The 20,268-nt window shown below is 44.3% G+C and overlaps 1 protein-coding gene across 5 annotated transcripts in view; it reads right to left on the bottom strand.

Annotated features, from left to right (window-relative positions):
- The window catches only part of LOC126237366 (prolyl 4-hydroxylase subunit alpha-2), an 840,261-nt gene that overhangs the window by 627,383 nt on the left and 192,610 nt on the right, over nucleotides 1–20,268 (bottom strand). For 3 of the 5 annotated variants that reach the window (XM_049947442.1, XM_049947441.1, XM_049947446.1), the window contains exon 2: nucleotides 3,742–3,791. The gene's annotated coding sequence lies outside the window, so the exon portion shown is untranslated. Of the gene's footprint in view, nucleotides 1–3,741; nucleotides 3,792–6,090; nucleotides 6,169–20,268 lie in introns of those variants that run through there. The other 2 variants (XM_049947445.1, XM_049947447.1) reach the window with 1 other exon arrangement.

Raw genomic sequence — 20,268 nt, 5'->3', positions numbered from 1 at the left:
CCAACCGCAGGGCCTCACACACATCCATGCCCGAGGCAGGATTCGAACCTGCAACCGCAGCAACAGCGCGGTTCCGGACTGAAGCACCTAGAACCGCTTGACCACAGCGGCCGGCCACTTTGGAGTTCAGAAGCGTTATTGTTCGCAAATTGCCTCACAGAGCTGATTTATGAGGGGACAGTGTCGTGCTTACACAATCGATCATCGACTCTGAACTGTTCCTTTAATATTCACAGTACACAGTGCTGTCCAATGTATTCATATCGGTCCACATTAAACATTTTCTTTAGCGCGGTGAAGGGACCACACCCTAATCACGACCAAAAAACCTCCTGTAGTAACACCATCTCTTCCGTAGTTCTCTGTTGCCACGGCACACTATGGGAGGTATCATTCTCCAGGCATTCGTCAAACCCAAACCCTTCCATGACAATTGTCATAGAGTGCCGTATATTCCCGGATGTCGTAAATTCAATACCGTATCCCAAGTACTTCATTCGAAGACTTGATTACGATCAATTCTTCGAATGAAACACCTGGGATACGTTGTTGAACTCACGACATCTAGGCACTGTATGACAATATCGTTTAATTCTGAAAGACGCATTTGAGGCCTGAAGATGGCATAGTGGAATGCCGTAACCAGTAGTCAAAATAAAATAAAATAGCACACCAATTACAAGGCTGTTGGTGAATTTCGTTGATAATTAATCTCAGAAAATATTGCTGAGCAACCACCGAAGATTTGTCAGTGGAATCTAGGTTCACCCTGTCTGTACAATTCTACCTTGATGAAGGATTTAAGGTTAGGGTTTTCCGCCCCATCGAGAAGGAAGTTATTACGAGACGAAGCGCAAGCTCAGACTACACTACTGACCATTAAAATTGCTACACCAAGAAAAAATGCAGATGATAAACGGGTATTCACTGGACAAATATATTATACTAGAACAGACACTGATTACATTTTCACGCAATTTGGATACATAGATCCTGAGAAATCAGTACCCAGAAAAACCACCTCTAGCCGTAATAACGGCCTTGATACGCCTGGGCATTGAGTCAAACAGAGCTTGGATGGCGTGTACAGGTACAGCTGCCCATGCAGCTTCAACTCGATACCACAGTTCATCAAGAGTAGTAACTGGCGTATTGTGACGAGCCAGTTGCTCGGCCACCATTGACCAGACATTTTCAATTGGTGAGAGATCTAGAGAATGTGCTGGCCATGGCAGCAGTCGAACATTTTCTATATCCAGAAAGGCCCGCAGAGGACCTGCAACACGCGGCCGTGCATTATCCTGCTGAAATGTAGGGTTTCGCAGGGATAGAATGAAGGGTAGAGGCACGGGTCGTAACACATCTGAAATGTAACGCCAATGCGAACAAGAGGTGACCGAGACGTGTAACCAATGGCACCCCATACCATCACGCTGGATGATACGCCAGTATGGCGATGACGAATACACGCTTCCAATGTGCGTTCACCGCGATGTCGCCAAATACTGATGCGACCATCACGATGCTGTAAACAGAACATGGAGTCATCCGAAAAAAATGACGTTTTGCCATTCGTGCACCCAGGTTCGTCGTTGAGTACACCATCGCAGGCGCTCCTGTGATTCAGCGTCAAGGGTAACCGCAGCCATGGTCTCCGAGCTGATAATCCATGCTGCTGCAAACGTCGTCGAACTGTTCGTGCAGATGGTTGTTGTCTTGCAAACGTCTTCGTGGCGTAGCAATTTTAATGGCCAGTAGTGTACATAACTGTGGGGAAGTAGACTATCAGTGTCCTTTTCAAATAAAACATCCCAATATTCGCATTTCTGGAGTAGCGGAAAAACGAAGTATCCTGTGCTTGCCAGTGTGATAGCAGACGAAGGCGTAGGCATCTGCCGTTCGGAACGGACTGGCGTCGTGTCAGCAGATGGGATAACTTTCATGACGTCATAAGAAAAGCAGTTTGGTTGTTTAGTACGAACTGATACACGTTCCTGATATTTTTGTAGATTGCTCACGGTACTGTGTCCCTTCGTAGAGGTAAAATTCAAGATGAATTACGTCACGAAGTATTAGTTTAGCAAATTTTCAAATGCAAGTATCGCACATTTAATAGATCTACGAAGCTTCTCGTTGCTACCAGTAGCATCGTTTGTCGTAAGAGTTTTCGTTGTACATTTGATTTGGTAATATTTTTGATTATATTAGATTTTCCAATAGTGAGGAGACCTACGCTGAAGCGCCAAATAACTGGTATACGCTTGCGTATTCCAAAACAGAGATATGTAAACAGACAGAATACGGCGCTGCGGTCGGCAACGCCTATATAAGACAAGTGTCTGGCGCAGTTGTTAGATGGGGTACTGCTGCTACAATGGCAGGTTATCGAGATTTAAGAGTGTTTGAACGTGGTGCTACAGTCGGCGCACGAGCGATGGGACACAGCATCTTTGAGGTAGAGGTGAAGTGGGGATTTTCGCCGGCCGGAGTGGCCGTGCGGTTCAAGGCGCTGCAGTCTGGAACCGCGCGACCGCTAGGTCGCAGGTTCGAATCCTGCCTCGGGCATAGATGTGTGTGATGTTCTTAGGTTAGTTACTTTTAAGTAGTTCTAAGTTCTAGGGGACTGATGACCTCAGAAGTTAAGTCCCATAGTGCTTAAAGCCATTTGAAACATTTTTGGGGGGGATTTTCCTGTAAGATCATTTCACGAATGTACCGTGAATATCAGGAATCCGGTAAAACATCAAATCTCCGACATCGCTGCGTCCGGAAAAAGATCCTGCAAGAACGGGACCAACGACGACTGAAGAGAATCGTTCAACGTGACAGAAGTGCAACCTTTCCGCAAATTGCTGCAGTTTTCAATGCTGAGCCATCAACAAGTGTCAGCGTGCGAACCATTCAACGAGACATCATTTATATGCGCTTTCGGAGCCGAAGGCCCACTCCTGTACCCTTGATCACTGCAGGACACAAAGCTCTACGCCTCGCCTGTGCCCGTCAACACCGACATTGGACCGTTGATGACTAGAAACACGTTGCCTGAAAGAGTCTCCTTTCAAATTGTATCGAACGGATGGGCTTGTACGCGTTCGGAGACAACCGCATGAATTCATGGACCCCGCATGTCAGCAGGGGACTGTTCAAGCTGGTGGAGGGTCTGTAATGGTGTGGGACGTGTGCAGTTGGAGTGATATGGGACCCCTGATACGTCTACATACGTGTCTGACACGTGACACGTACGTAAGCATCCTGTCTGATCACCTGCATCCATCCATGTATATTGTTCATTCCCATCGACTTGGGCAATTCCAGCAGGACAATGCGACACCCCACACGTCCAGAATTGCTACAGAGTGGCTCCGGGATTTTTTTTTTCAACACAAAGGATGGGGCCCCTCCACGCCCACACCAACGTGGTGACAAAACCAAAAGTTCTACTGTCACCTCCGTATAACATGTTAGTTTTTGAATCAGGAGTCACAGGATGCGGGCTGTGATGTTGTCCATGCGGCTGGGTAAGATTACTTATTAACATGGTCCATCAGGAGATAGAAAGTGGACGAAAGCGATCGAAGGGTAGCGGTTGTAAGGGCAGAGGAAAAAAAGTGCCAAGGCAAGCGCCAAGGGAAAAAAACCTCTGCGACAGTAGGACGAGTAGTAAGGGCAGTAGCGGCTTGCTATCTGCGACAGTGCATGCAAGGTGTGGTTATGTTAGTGCGAGGTATCGTGCATCGTTACCTTTGTCGTTGCTGGAGCTCGTTGCGGGGCTTTCTGCAGTTGCTGCGTCCCTGCAACAGTTCAAGGTCGTTGTTCATTAGTGGGCGATCGGTCATAGATCGGCTCACAGACAGTGTAGGGGGTGTGTGTGGTTGGTTTGCGTGCTGTGTACAGTACGGTTTCCCTGCGGTTGCCTGTTTTTCGGCGGATCGAGCACTGTAGTTCCCTCTCTAGATTGTCGCACAGATGACAAAATGGTAGATATCGAAATAGACGACAGAGGGATAGAGAAACAATTAAAATCGCTCAAAAGACGAAAGGCCTCTGGACCTGATGGGAAACCAGTTCGATTTTACACAGAGTACGCGAAGGAACTTGCCCCCCTTCTTGCAGCGGTGTACCGTAGGTCTCTAGAAGAGCGTAGCGTTCCAAAGGATTGGAAAAGGGCACAGGTCATCCCCGTTTTCAAGAAGGGACGTCGAACAGATGTGCAGAACTATAGACCTATATCTCTAACGTCGATCAGTTGTAGAATTTTGGAACACGTATTATGTTCGAGTATAATGACTTTCCTGGAGACTAGAAATCTACTCCGTAGGAATCAGCATGGGTTTCGAAAAAGACGGTCGTGTGAAACCCAGCTCGCGCTATTCGTCCACGAGACTCAGAGGGCCATAGACACGGGTTCACAGGTAGATGCCGTGTTTCTTGACTTCCGCAAGGCGTTCGATACAGTTCCCCACAGTCGTTTAATGAACAAAGTAAGAGCATATGGACTATCAGACCAACTGTGTGATTGGATTGAGGAGTTCCTAGATAACAGAACGCAGCATGTCATTCTCAATGGAGAGAAGTCTTCCGAAGTAAGAATGATTTCAGGTGTGCCACAGGGGAGTGTCATGGGACCGTTGCTGTTCACAATATACATAAATGACCTGGTGGATGACATCGGAAGTTCACTGAGGCTTTTTGCAGATGATGCTATGGTGTATCGAGAGGTTGTAACAATGGAAAATTATACTGAAATGCAGGAGGATCTGCAGCGAATTGACGCATGGTGCAGGGAATGGCAATTGAATCTCAATGTAGACAAGTGTAATGTGCTGCGAATACATAGAAAGATAGATCCCTTATCATTTAGCTACAAAATAGCAGGTCAGCAACTGGAAGCAGTTAATTCCATAAATTATATGGGAGTACGCACTAGGAGTGATTTAAAATGGAATGATCATATAAAGTTGATCGTCGGTAAAGCAGGTGCCAGACTGAGATTCATTGGAAGAATTCTAAGGAAATGCAATCCGAAAACAAAGGAAGTAGGTTACAGTACGCTTGTTCGCCCACTGCTTGAATACTGCTCAGCAGTGTGGGATCCGTACCAGATAGGGTTGAGAGAAGAGATAGAGAAGATCCAACGGAGAGCAGCGCGCTTCGTTACAGGATCATTTAGTAATCGCGAAAGCGTTACGGAGATGATAGATAAACTCCAGTGGAAGACTCTGCAGGAGAGACGCTCAGTAGCTCGGTAGGGGCTTTCGTTAAAGTTTCGAGAACATACCTTCACCGAAGAGTCCAGCAGCATATTGCTCCCTCCTACCTATATCTCGCGAAGAGACCATGAGGATAAAATCAGAGAGATTAGAGCCCACACAGAAGCATACAGACAATCCTTCTTTCCACGAACAATACGAGACTGGAATAGAAGAGAGAACCGATAGAGGTACTCAGGGTACCCTCCGCCACACACCGTCAGGTGGCTTGCGGAGTATGGATGTAGATGTAGATGTAGATGGGGTTACCAGTAGTAGCTGTGTTGCAGGGGCTCGCCAGTACTGTCGTGTTAGCGTGTTATGGACCATAGATGTTTAGTTCCTAGCCAATAGTGGCTCCGGGAACACTCTTCTGAGTTTAAACTCTTCCTCTGGCCACCAAACTTCCCAGACATGAACATTATTGAGCACATCTGGGATGTCTTGCAACGCACTGTTCCGAAGAGATCTCCAACCCCTCGTACTTTCAAGTATTTATGGACAGTCCTTCAAGATTCATGGTGTCAGTTCCCTCCGGCACTACTCAGACATTAGTCGAGTCCATGCCACGTCGTGTTGCGGCACTTCTGCGTCCTCGCCCGGGCCCTACGCGGTATTAGGCAGGTGTACCAGTTTGTCTGGCTCTTCAGTGTATTTGATTCCATAGAACTCATGTAAGTACGCATCAAAGAAGTGGGAGGTTTTTCAGTTGCGAAGTAAGAATAGGCAGAAACAGTTTCCAAAATTGCTGTGAAAGTGCCATTTGAAGATGTAACGAGCTGCTGCTTGCAGGTAAGGTGCTACTAGAAGATTTAACAAGCTGTTATTGTAGAATTATTACCGCAGTGTAGGATCACGATAATCTGACTGCTGAGACATCTATCGATTCGTGCACGACCTAGCTGCCTTGCTAAGACATCGCGAATGTTAGCTAATCAGCAACTGCGATGCCGGCTTGGACCGAAATGCATGTGTTGCAGACAGGTCCTGGAGCCCAGGCGACGCAGGTTGCAGAACGCAGACTGCAGAGCGAGGTCTGGAACGCGCAGTCAGCGCCGGGGCGGGCAGCGGTTAGCGGGCAGGACACAGATTAGCCGCTAGGAAGCGGCAGTCCGATAAGGCGCGCCGGAAGCCCGCGTGCCCTGCCTCCAGAGCCCTCTCTAAGCTATGCACACTCTCTGCAGATGGCGTACTCATCCAGCACAATTTTTGCTACTTCGTCCATCATGCTTCCAAGTTAGCAAAACTGCTTAATTTCGTCTGCTTCGTGACCACCAGTCCTCATTACCTTAGTCTTTTCCCGGCTTAATCTCAATCCATATTCTGTACTCACTGAAATGTTCTTTTCAGTCAACCTATCCTGTAATTCTTCTTCACTTTCACTGAGGGTAGCAATGTCATCAGCGAATCTTATTACTGATATCCTGTCACCTTCAGTTTTAACCCCACTCTTGAAATTTTATATCCGTCATTACTTCTTGATGTATAGACCGAACAGTAGGGCAGAGAGTTTTCTACCGAGTCTTATACCCTTCTTAATCCGAGCACTTCGTTGTTGGTCGTCCATTCATTGTTCCCTCTTGGTTCTTGTAGATACTGTATATTAATCGTCTTTCCAAACAGCTCACTCTTGAAACTTCCTGGCAGATTAAAACTGTGTGCCGGACCGAGACTCGAACTCGGGACCGTTGCCTTTCGCGGGCAAGTGCTCTACCAACTGAGCTACCCAAGCACGACTCACTCCCCGTCCTCACAGCTTTACTTCTGCCAGTACCTCGTCTCCTACTTTCCAAACTTTACATAAGCTCTCCTGCGAAACTTGCAGAACTAGCACTCCTGAAAGAAAGGATATTGCGGAGACATGGCTTAGCCACAGCCTGAGGGATGTTTCCAGAATGAGAAGCTTACTCATTCTGGAAGCTTACTCTTATTTTTCTCAGAACTTCATTGCACTGTTATATTTTGTCGAACGCTTTTTGTAACTCGACGAGTTCTACCAGCGTATCTTGGTTTTTCTTCAGTCTAGCGCAAAGTCAGAATTGCCTCTCTGGTGCCTTTACACTTTCTAAAGCCACCCTGATCGTCATCTAACAAATTCATAATTTTTTTGCATTGTTTTGTTGTATTATTCTTGTCAACAGCTTGGACGCTCGAGACCTTAAGCTAATTGCGCGACTAGCTTTCGCACCTGTTTGCCCCAGGTATCTTCAGAATTACTTGTTTTGTAAATAAAACTGCCTTTTCCTAACGCTAGTTACTTTATTTATCCCATACGCGTTTCGCCTTATCCTGTTCTAAAGCATCATCAGTGGGATCTATAACGATACAGGTTTGTTAGTTTTAGATTATTAAACAGTTCACTTTGCGACTTTTTTGTAAAAAAAAGTAATATTTACGATTTGCTGATCTGCGTTTCCTCACATCTGGTCTGGAGGTCGCACTATCACTTTTATCACTGCTATATAATCACATCTTTGTGTTCTCGCCTTCCACACACTGTTCACCATGTTTCTCACTCTTTTTTGTGGAAGGCGAGAACAGAAAGATGTGATTATATGGCAGTAATAAAAGTGGTAGTGCGACCTCCAGACCAGATGTGAGGAAACGCAGATCAGCAAATCGTAAGTAATTACTTTTTTTACAAAAAAATCGCGAAGTGAACTGTTTAATAATCTAAAACTAACAATCCTGTATTGTTATAGATCCCACTGATGATGCCTTAGAACAGGAGAAGCCGAAACACGTATGGGATAAATAAAGTAACTAGCAGCAGGAAAAGGCAGTTTTATTTACAAAACAAGTATTTATATGCTTGCTGCGGAGGATGGCCACACAAATAAACTTGATCTTCAGAATTGTGTGGATGATATCTTTCCGAAAGTCTGATGGTATGTCGCCAGTGTGACAGATTCTACACACCATTTGAATAGTCGTTTGGTTGCAATTTCCCCCAATGATTTTAGAAATTGTGGCGCAGTGATTTCTATCCCTTCTGCTTATTTGACATCATGTCTTCCGGAGCTCTTTTACATTCGAACTCTAATACTGGAGCCCTTACATCTTTCTTTCCAACTCGAGTTTCTTCTTCTATCAGGCCTTCCACAAAGTCAGGCCTTAAGAGTACTCTTTCCACCTGTCTGCTCTTTCCTCCCATTGCACTCGTAATGTTACCACCCTCGCTTTTAATTTCACTCAAATTTGTCTAGATTTTTCTATATACTGAATGCAAGCTATACTGACACAGTGTGGTCTGTACACTGCTGGCGATCTCTACCGAACCAGTTCTCTACACATCGTGTGAAACCACGAAATCGCGTTCCCGCGTGTGTTACGTTGCTTCCTGCTCTTACCGCGCCTAAAACATCGATTCAACCTCCTAATGCAACAGAAGAGAAGCGGGCTGTTTGAGACGTGGAAGCATGCTACAAATGGATCGAGTGATAAGAAATGAGGAGGGCCTCCGCAGACTGGCGAAGAAAGGAACACTTGGAAAATAGTGACAAGACGAAGAGAGAGTAAGACAGGACATGTTTAAGATATCAGGAATGACTTCCATGCCTGTGAAAAGGAGACATCCAATTTACTTTTCCCCAATTTTTCAGTTTGTGCTTCCACTTAGTCTCTAATAATTCCCTCGTCGAGAGGATGTAAAATTCTAGTTTTCCTTCCTTCCTCAAGATTAAAACTGTCCTCAACTTAGAAGTCCGTACGAACACCAGAGTATAAGTGTCTTACTAGGCTTACTTCTACTAGATGTAGGTGGTATGCTCTTGCACGACTCCGACCTACGAGGTATGTTGAAAGTAAAAGGAAGAAGATTAGCTTTTGAAGTATCGCCGACATCAAGGTCATTAGAGACGGAGCACAAGCTCGGACTGCACTCTCCGTTCTCTCTCATCGTCATCGCCAATACAAACGTGAAACAGATTGCACGCACGTATCACAACTCTCTACACTTGAAAGGTACCACCACTCCCCAAAAGAATGCAACAGCCACCTTTGGTGAAGGAAAGACGGCATTGCATGCGAGGGGAGAAAACATTTCCGATTAGGTGACTGAATAATCCGTCTGGGTACCCAAATCAACAATACCATTCAAGAATGAGATTTTCACTCTGCAGCGGAGTGTGCGCTGATACTAAACTTCCTGGCAGATTAAAACTGTGTCTTTCGCGGTCAAGGTCCCGAGTTAGAGTCTCGGTCCTACACACAGTTTTAGTCTGCCAGGAAGTTTAATACCATTCAATTTTACTTTATCAGACGTTCTCCGCAAATATTTCCAAATGCCTGCGACACACGAGAAACATTTTGTATGGAATGGTAAGGAGGCTGGGAGAGAAGTGTTTTGCGCATTAATGAAGACATACACCGGGAGCTTAAAGGGGGACCGTGAAAACAAACGATTTGTTTACTGCTTTTTCTTTCTCTGTTAGGGCTAGAGGACGCTGTCTTAGTGAAAAAATAAAATTATACTTCCATTTGAGTCACCGTCATTTGTTGAAATAATGTGCACGAAGTCATGGCTTAAGCCTTATCAAAATTAAAATAAGAAGCCAATATACCACTTATTTCTGGGTAACTTATGATATTTCATCAAGAGGAAATGAGATGATATTTCGAAACTAACCTTGAGAACCACTGGTTTTTGTAGGTAACATATTTTAAAATCATATCAACAAACTAGAGAACAATACAAGTCAAGTGGTGCACACACACACACACACACACACACGATTACCTCAGTTCCCGAATAAATAGAGGCTTGCACACAAATCACATACAAGATGGTAATCAATCATTCTTGTTGGAGCTTTCATACGTCACAAAGTATTTCCGTGAACGTTCTCCTTCATCATATGAGACAGTGCATTCGTTACGTCTTACATAATTTCGATACAAAAAGTTGAAGGATGAGGCATTACTATAAAGCAATTGGGCAGTACAAAATGAGTGCAGTATACCGACCGAGCACGCCCCGACGCACCTTGTACCCAAAGAAAGCAACGGCTACAGTAACTGGTCGATATTTCATAGCGCAAGGAAAACATCATAAACTAGTCGACCGACCTCGTTCGCTTCTCGCGCCTATGTAGATTTTGCTTCGCTGTGTAAGAGCAACTGATCGCTTGGTAGCAGTCGCACAACCAAGGAGCAGTACGTGGTTGTTCTGAACTTATTAGCAAACACGTGCTAGCAGATATATTTCTCCTTGTAACTGCATATCATATTTTAAGCGGACAGAAGGTACGCATAAATGTATTGCGTGACACTTTCTATATCGCAGAAGGCACAGTTTGCGGCTGACATAATTACATAAAAACAACGCAAACACACGAGTCTGAATTATTTACATCCAACTAACAGAACAACCAAGTAAATACCGGGAATCGCGAAAACCTTACCGCCGTCCGATTTCAATTTTATCAATCAAAAATCACGGCATATGTGAAATTAGCTGAGAGCTCTGGTCAGTCAATCGTATGCTCTCGCATTTTAACTCGTGTAGTTAAACTATATTCTGCAGATGATTCACTTGTCGCCCTAAAGCAAACTAGTTCTCTACCAGGTTCCCACGACGTAAACCTGACAACGTATGTGCCAGTGCAGATAAGGCATGCTGTAACCTCTCATTAACAACGTACTCAAATTTTTTTAAATTTTCTGCTACAGTCCGAATCGTCTTCACTGTTTACCATTTTGGCCGCCTCAGGCAGCATATTCTGATAACAGAATAAAAATAAAAATAAAATTTTCTATGCGTCACATGTAAAACAGATTTACTATTATAAATTAATCAAATAATAAAATTCTCATGCCCAGTTGCTGCACAGGAAAATCATGCGTTGTCTCTAACGTAAAAGGATTCTGTTACAGCTTATATAACGGAATCGAAGAATAAAAGTAAAAATCCATGCACTAGCGACATCTGGTACTGGTTACAAAAGGATTCAAGGTGCATTATGTGTGTTAAACTGTTTCATAGAAGTGAGGAGCATTAATATTCTATCCAGAATTTCATTACTTTATTATTACACACGTCATTCTTACTTCTTTTCACAATATAGGGACGCTTCCTCTTTGACTGTTGTCAGCAGCAGGAGCGGTGCTCCGGGGCAGATGGTATGGATTCCTTAATTGGATAGCTTTGCACAGCAGGAGGTCGTTGTAAATACTGAAATACACGGCTGTGATGAATTCATTTCGTCCAGTCAGTAATTTATCCGGTTCCTAGCTGTTTTGTCTGTGTAAATTTCCAGGTCCTCAATAACTACAAATAACTTCCCTTGTTGCCAGTGCACAAAATTTAGTTTTTTATCGGTGTTTGTAACGTTATATTTTTCATTATTCAGGAGAAAACCCACTGATGTCTTGTTACTGGCGCATATTCACTAGTCTGAAAAGGTGGCAGTCTTGCACTGATACTTTGTAAATCCATATCTCTGTAATTTTCTGTTCAATCTCACTGAAATTTTGCACATTTGTGTATAGGGATCCAATATGCTGCAAATATTTTTTACAGAATTTTTAATAAAATTTTATGCTGTGAGGGAATATCGAATTTTTTGTTGCATTTTGGATTTGAGCGTTTTTTACGGACATGTTTTCCATGTAAACATCAAAAAAAGTTTTGCATCACCCCGGTTCCCAGAACTCCTGAAGACAGACGTTCACTCTGCATATTGTATCAGAGACACGGCCCCTTTGACTGTTCACAATGTCACTAAACCTGCCCAAAGATGTAAACAACCACACTTGAGCAGCGCCTATTAGACGGAGCGGGTCTGACAGCCGATCAGTTCCAGTCATTCCACCAGGAAGGAGGTACACGGTTCGTGTTGTCTCTAGTTCAACTACGCCTAGACGGTCAATACCGCGGTTGGATCGCGTCCGCATTGTTACTTCGTGCCAGGAAGGGCTCTCAATAAGGGAAGTGTCCAAACGTCTAGGAGTGAACCAAAGCGATGTTCGGACATGGAGGCGATACAGAGAGACAGGAACTGTCGATGACATGCCTCGCTCAGGCCGCCCAAGGGGTACAACTGTAGTGGGTGACCGCTACCTACGGATTATGGCTCGGAGGAGCCCTGATAGCAATGCCTCCATGTCGAATAATGCTTTTCGTGCAGCCACAGGACGTCGTGTTACGACTCAAACTGTGAGCAGTAGGCTGCATGATGCGCAACTTCACTCCCAACGTCCATGGCGAGGTCCACTTTGCAACCACTTTGCAACCAGCGCGGTACAGATGGGCTCAACATCATGCCGAATGGACCACTCAGGATTGGCATCACGTTCTCTTCACCGATGAGTGTCTCATATGCTTTCAACCACACAATCGTCGGAGACATGTTTGGTGGCAACACGGTCAGGCTGAACGCCATAGACACACAGTCCAGCAAGTGCAGCAAGGTGGAGGTTCCCTGCTGTCTTCGGGTGGCATTATGTGGGGCCGAGATACGCCGCTGGTGGTCGGCTGTACGATACGTGAATCCCATCCTCCGGCCGATAGTGCGACCATATCGGCAGCATATTGGCGAGGCATTCGTCTTCATGGACGACAATTCGGACCCCCATCGTGCACATCTTGTGAATGACTTCCTTCAGGATAACGACATCGCTCGACCAGAGTGGCCAGCATGTTCTCCAGACATGAACCCTATCAAACATGCCTGGGATAGATTGAAAAGGGCTGTTTATCAACGACGTGACCCACCAACCACTCTGAGGGATCTACGCCTAATCGCCGCTGAGAAGTGGGACAATGTGGATCAACAGTGCCTTGATGAACTTGTGGATAGTATGCCACGACAAATACAGGCATGCATTAATGCAAGAGGACGTGCCACTAGGTGCTCTGAAGGTCTCACTGTATGATGGTACAACATGGAATGTGTGGTTTTCATGAACACTAAAAGGGCGGAAATGATGTTTATGTTGATCTCTATTCCAATTTTCAGTACAGGTTCCGGAACTCCCGCAACCGAGGTGATGCAAAACGTTTTTTTGATTTGTGTATTATCAACCATAAAACTTTTTATAATTTTTAGATTAAAATTTTGTTCCACTTAAGTATTGCTTCCGTGTAAAGGATAAGTGTGCCAAATTTAATCGAAATCCTTACAAAAGTCTCCGATATGTGTGTTTCTGAAAGGAGGAAACCTTAAATTGCAGAAAAATCGTTTTAAAGTTTGGATGAGATGTTTAAAAACTTTTTTTAATCATACGTTAGCTAAAACTGCCCATATCCATATTCCAGTTATTTCTCATCATCATCTGCACTTCTTTTAGCTTCTCTGCTCCTTTGCCTAGCAATTTCTTCAACATCCTGTATTGAAGCCTCTGCTTCGCGATTCGTTGCTCATCGATGATCGCAGTATCTGTTTAGTGAAGATTCCAGCTGTAAAGGCCAACTTTCTGAGGATGTGAAGTCTTGCCACATTCCCGTCATTAAACAATGCTGCAACTTCCAGAGCAGAAATCTTCACTACCAGACTGGAAACAAACACAGTCTTTGGACATCTGTGCCAAATAAGAGTTCTGAAACTTTCGTTCGGGTTCTGCGTTTTGCCATACAGACGTTTTTCTAGCAGTTCTGGTGACGTCAATGCTCGAAAAGTTGGTTTAATGGCAATTGCAACCTCATCGGGAAGGTTATTTTTATGGCTGTGAGCTTTCCCACTTTCCTTGCTTTATAGAAATTTGCGCCATTCATTAGAACATAGGTGATGTTGAAGTGTAGTGTCTTGTCGACAAGTAATAAAACCAAATGGCTGTACTACCTCACTCATACTATCCAAACCTGTGAGATTATTTCCAGTCGCAGCATCATAACAGACTTTCAGGCAGTCAATTCTGTTCTCTGTTAGTCTGTTTTTACCTCCCATTTGCTTCCCATCCTCTAGTAGCTCGCCTTTATTGTCTGCAACAAGTGTTCTCCGTTGTCCGCCCGTTCTCTTCTGAATATGGCCTAAGCACTCTACTATTAGTGCAGTCTTTTCCATAGGGCCGACATTCAATTACATTCTTGAAAGCACTAGAGTCTCCATCTCCTAAATACTGTGTGTTTCTTACCCCCATACCTATGGAAAATGAGTTTCTTACCAGCAGCTTCCATTCCACCACTGGAGCCTACATAATTCCTGCTAAAACCAGCTTTCTGAGCTTCTTACCATTATGCTTCTTTACCTGTATCATTATATTTCTTGTGCAAGGAACATGCAGAACAATATTTAAACATCACCCATAAGTCTATTACTTTTCTAGTGTCAACACTAAGGCCTGGTGAAACTCCATGCAGTGAAGTATGGCCCTTTTTCATCCAGGAACTGTCACAGGAAACTGCTATATCTTTGATATTAGCTGATTCACAGTTTTCTTGAATTGCCTGTGGACTTCCATTTTCATGCATTCTTCATTTACTTCTGCAGCTGCATTGAAGAGAGTAATTTCTTTCCAGGATGTTCATAATACCACATAAAGTATTTCCACCATCTCTTCCACTCCCTATATATTTTAGTCCATAAGAAAATCTCATATTGGCTTCATACATTCTACTGCTGGCCTTCGATGTCTTGAATAGTGTGTCAGCATCAAAGTTTTGACATAAAACGTGTACTGTGCAAACCAAACCTTCTCTCTTTCTATCATCCACCAAATTCACATTTCCTCCACAAAAATAGCAATTTCAGGCTTTTCTAAGTGCCTCTGCACCAATTACAGATTCACAATTCTGAAACCTGTACTTCTGTCACAATATTTTTCTGACACAATACCTTTCCCAAGTTTTAGATTGCTTGCAATTGGAGACAAGCTAATGTTTACATCTGCCCTAACATCAGCATCAGTTTTTCGCTGTATACTGTAAATATGGAACTCACTATATTTTTTAAATACTTTACCAGGCCTAAGCATTGTAAAAAACGATCAATATATTCAATCTTGCACAAACAATGACACGATACACCCAACTTGACTCAGATTCCACTAAACAGCACAAAACTTGTTTACAATGCTCTACTGCCTTCTATACCACACTACTTGGACCACAAAATGGCTCCGCAGCCTTCTATACAACATTTCCCTGTTGTATGCAACAAAATCACAGCCTTCTAAAGCTATAGTTTTCAGGTTCACAAGCAAAACTGAACAAGAAAATTTTTCTTCCACTGGGTACCTAGAAAAGTGAGCATGGCGCATTACACCGCTTCCGCTTTTAACTTTTTTATACCACTCATAGTTCGAATTTTAATGCAAAAGATAGGAACAATAATTTCAGTCATATTTACTTTCAAATAAGAAAATAAAAAAATGATATTTTTCATGATTTCTGTCACTGTCTCCTCTTAAGAACCAAGCTAACTTCTGCATGATGTGTTTGTACCAAGTTACAAAGCTCGGTGAAACTTGGATCAATGGAGAGAGAACTGCCACACTATTGTGCAAAAGGAAACTGAAAGAAGTATGCAACGAGAGAAACTTGTACTGAAAACATGTGTACCCTCATATCTCGACAGCGTAATGACCGAGAAGTCAATAAAATTTTCCATCTCAAAATCTGCAGTAATTTTGAGTATAGTGTGCTCATTTTCTTTGCTAACTAATTTATACAGTTTTCATCGTCTTTTTTAAGCGAATGATCGACTTATCTCCTGTAGTTGTGATTGGTGAAAAAAAACATTTAACTACTTTACCGATCAGGGGGTTCTGCAGATCTTATATAAAAGTAATATCGTACTTAGATAAATAACGTACACTGCCCCAGAGGGATAGTCAGTTCCATATTATATTTACGTATGAGCGTCATTTCACAGTTTTTTCAAATTTCTGTGAAGTACTTAGTTGGAAGTTTTCTCAGTCAGCAGCATTACTGATACTCGTGACACTTGAAGTAGTTGTGGAAAACAAAGTTTGAACCATGTGTATCAAACGGTTAACTGCTGACAGCCATCTGAAGAGCTCATGAAGGGGAAAAATGAAATTAGGAATAGGTTCTGTTATTAATCTTCTTGATCGGTTGGTTGAACTGATGAAAATGAAGAATGACATACACGAACTTCATGAGCATGCTGCACCAACACTGTAACATCGACATCTCAACTCAACCGAGCGAGGCGGCACAATCTTCATCTACCTCTACACCTGTACTCTACATCCCACCTTACGGAGTCTAGCGGAGCATGCTTTGTTCACCAACGTCATATCTCCTTTTTCCTGTTCCTGTCACGATTGGTGCATTGGAAATACGAATTAATAAGCCTCCAAACGAAGTCGAATTTCATTTTAATTTCATTATCTTTTATGTAAAACATTCTCGGTTTGCTTGCCGCATCAATTCGGGATAAAATCTCGAGCTTTCGACGATAGCCTCCATCGTCATCGTGAGGAGCAACTGACTGTCTTCATTGTTTTTTTTTTTTAATTGAATTTCGATTCCCCCCAAAGGAGGCGGGCTGGCAGCAGCTTATTATGCCGTTCTTCAGCCTACAGAATTTGTTTTAAAAAGATGAAGATAATAAATAATAAAAACAGGCGATAAAATCGGAGACTTAACTGGTAACATGGCGGAAAAATAGTGGAACGTAAAACATAGAACAAAGGGATGGTGATGCTAATAAAATACATATGAAGCAGACAGGTAAAAATAATAGACAGACAATTAAAAAACACGGCGACAGTCTGGATTCTGTTCGCAAGAGACATAAAATTCACAACCAGCGACAGCACGATTTCTGTTCGCAACACTCTGGAAAGATGAACAACACTGAACATTCACTTGAACACTGCACTAAAAAGTTGGCAAATATGACATACCACAGCCAAGGGCAGGTGGAGGGAACCCAGACAGATGATAAAGAAAAAGGGGGGAAGGAGAGGAAAAACGAAGGGGGGGGGGGGAAGGGGGGAAAGGAGCCGATGGAGGACGAGGACCCATAAGAGGGGGGGGGGTGCTGAGCAGACACGACAGGGAGTGGGGAAAGACAGAGGAGGGGAATACAAAAGGAGTCAAGGGGGAAGGGAGACAGGGAGAGGTTAGGTGGGGAGAAAGCAGGATGGAAGGGGGGAAGAGGGAGCCCAGGGAAAAGACAGAGGAAAGGAGGGGGGGGTGATTATCAGGGTTGATAGGAGGGAGAGAGGGCATCATCCGGGAAGGGGAGTTGACAAAAGCCACCTTGGGAAAGGAGATGAAGGGTGTAGAGATGGAGGGTAGGGGGGACACAACAGTGAATGCATGGCAGGGGGCCAGGACGGGAGAGGAGAGGAGCAACCAGGGGGTGAGGGGGATCGAGGCGGCGGGAAGTGTAGAGTATGCGCATATGTTCGAGGAATAGGAGCAGATGGGGGAAAGGAATGAGGTCATAGAGGATCCGCATGGGGGTGTCTTCATTGCTGCTGTGGTGGCATTTTATAGCCCGTGGACGGCTTCTGATTGGCCGGCTTGTGATTGGTCGGCGATTACGTACTGCTGTCGCAGACATAGTCAATGTATGCGCCGGTGGCGCCACCGCTTTCGCGGGAACGTAAACCTTGGAAGGAATGTCTCTGCTGCTTCTCTGCATCAAGCGCTCGTTCCCACGCACTGCTCAGATAGTATCCGCTATCATGGTTAAAGTTCTTCTCGCTCATTCTTATTTCAACAGCCTCCTTAATAACAGAATCCCAGTATGTGGCGGCATGGGACAGAACTTTTGTTTCATCGAACAGTATTTTATGTTTGTTTGTGAGGCTGTGCTCCGCAATTGCCGATTTCTCCAGTTCTCTGTTTTTAATATGGTGTTGGAGTTCTGCACAGCGGTACGAATGGTCTGACCCATATAATTGCTTCCACACTCAAAGGGGATATTATAAATTCCAGGGACCCTGAGGCCGAGACTGTCCTTAACAGGGAGCATCATCTCCTTCATTTTCTTAGGAGGACGAAAAATCGGTCTTATACCCTGTCTACCCACGACTCTTCCTTTTTTTTGCTGGATATAGTGCCAGAAAAAGGAAGAACCGCAATCGGTGTTTCATCCTGTGAGTGTGCAGCATTTTCAGGTTTCCTTTTTTTGGAGAACGTTGCCTTTATATCACGTGCACCATAGCTATTCTTTCGGAACACGTACTTTAGATGGTTGATTTCGGACTTCAAGTGGTCCTCGCCAGAAACAGTTTTTGCTTTATATACTAACGCGTTCAAAACGGCTCTCTGCTGAGCAGGATGATGGAAACTCTGTGCATTAAGGTATAAATCGGTATGCGTCGGCTTACGATACACGAGTTTGACCGAGGGCAGATTATGATGGCCCAGAGGCTCTGCACGAGCATTTCGGAAACTCCACGAGTTGTCGTGTGTTCGAGTAGCGCTGTGGCGAGTGTCTTCAACAAATGACGAAACCAAGGTGAAACCACGTTCACGTGAGGCTGGGCGGCCACCCCTCATTACAGACGTCGTAGGCTTGGCAGACAGGCAAAACAGGAGAGGCAACGAACCGTGGGAGAACTAACATCAGACTGGGCAGAGTACAAGTGTGTCTGAACACACAGTACACCAAACACTCCTAACGATGGACCTCCGCATCCGACAACACATCTATGTGCCAATGTTAACGCCGCGATACTGGCAGCTACGACAGAAATGGGCACATGACCATCGGCACTGTAAATTGACGCAGTGGCAGAGCGTTGGACTGTCTGATGAATCAAGATACCTTCTTCATCATGCTGAGAAAGCGCGAATCCGTCGTCTTGCAGGTGAACAGTTCCTTGACACCTGTACTGTGGGACAGAGATGAGCTGGCAGCGGCTCCATTATGCTCTGGGGAACATTCATGTAGGCATCTATGGGTCTGGTGGAGCTCGTAAAAGGCACCTTCACGTCCAAGGAGCACCGTCCACTGGTTGCAAACGTTCGTGTTTCCCGACGGAAGTGGCATTTTTCAACGAGGTAATGCACCATTTTACAGGGACTGAAGTGTGATGGGGTGGTGAGTTCCAATCGATGTGCTGGCCCTCTGACTCGCCAGATCTGTACCTTATCGAACATATCTGGGATGTGATTGAACGTGGTGTCAAGAACTCATCGCCCCCCTCCCCATAACTCAGGGAATTAGGTGACTTGTGTGTGCAGATGTGGTGCCACCTCACTCCGGCGACCTACCATTGCCTCACTGCTTCCATGCCATGACCTGTCTCCAATGTTATCCGTGCTGAAGGTGGACATGCAAGCTTTTGGGTAGGTGGTCGTAGTTTTCTGGCTGATCGCTTTATGCATACTGTGGCTGGTCAGTGTATACATGTCGTACACAGTAATGATCCTATAACAAATCACAAAGCTGGTCTGATATGGTGTACGTTCGTGTTTTGCTTATTAGGCAACAGTGAAGTCAAGATACATTATGATCAATCTGGGCACCAGTGCCTATTACCTTCTCGATTCCATAAAAAAAGATATTGATTCATGTAGGGAAGATTTTGGTCTTCAGGAAGAGCATAAAAATGTTCCACAATTCTGTATAGATTCAGATTAGTGATATGTAGCTTAAGTTCGACGACCCTTCTTGAAAGCATGAATGAATTGAAAATTTGGTTTCGACCACTTTGGATTACCTGGTTCCTCTAGTGATCTCCGACAGACTGCTGTAAGAAGAAGAGTGAGTTACGTCGCATACTCCATGTAGAATCGTGTTGGTATCCCATTAGGTCCAGTCACCTTTCGTCTGTTAATTTTATTTTGTGTTCTACGCCGCGCTCTCTTATTCCAACATCTTTTATTTTTATCTTTGCGTTACGACAGAAAAGAGGAACCGTAGCTCGATTTTCCACGATGAAAGAATTTCAGTAAACTGAATTCAGTAAATGCTAATCTTTATTCTTCTTGAAAGCTCCAAACAGCTATTGCCGTAGTGCAGGGGTGTCCAGCCCACGGCCCAAGGGTCGCATGTGGCCCAAAGCAAGTATCAATTAGGTCCAAGAAAACATCAATCACACGACCGGGAAAAAAAGAAATTCCATAAAATTCCGTTTACGTAAAGTTATGATA

Source organism: Schistocerca nitens, chromosome 2 (genome assembly GCF_023898315.1).
Source record: "Schistocerca nitens isolate TAMUIC-IGC-003100 chromosome 2, iqSchNite1.1, whole genome shotgun sequence".
In the NCBI taxonomy this organism is placed as follows: domain Eukaryota; kingdom Metazoa; phylum Arthropoda; class Insecta; order Orthoptera; family Acrididae; genus Schistocerca; species Schistocerca nitens.
This window is presented reverse-complemented; position numbering and strand designations above follow the sequence as displayed.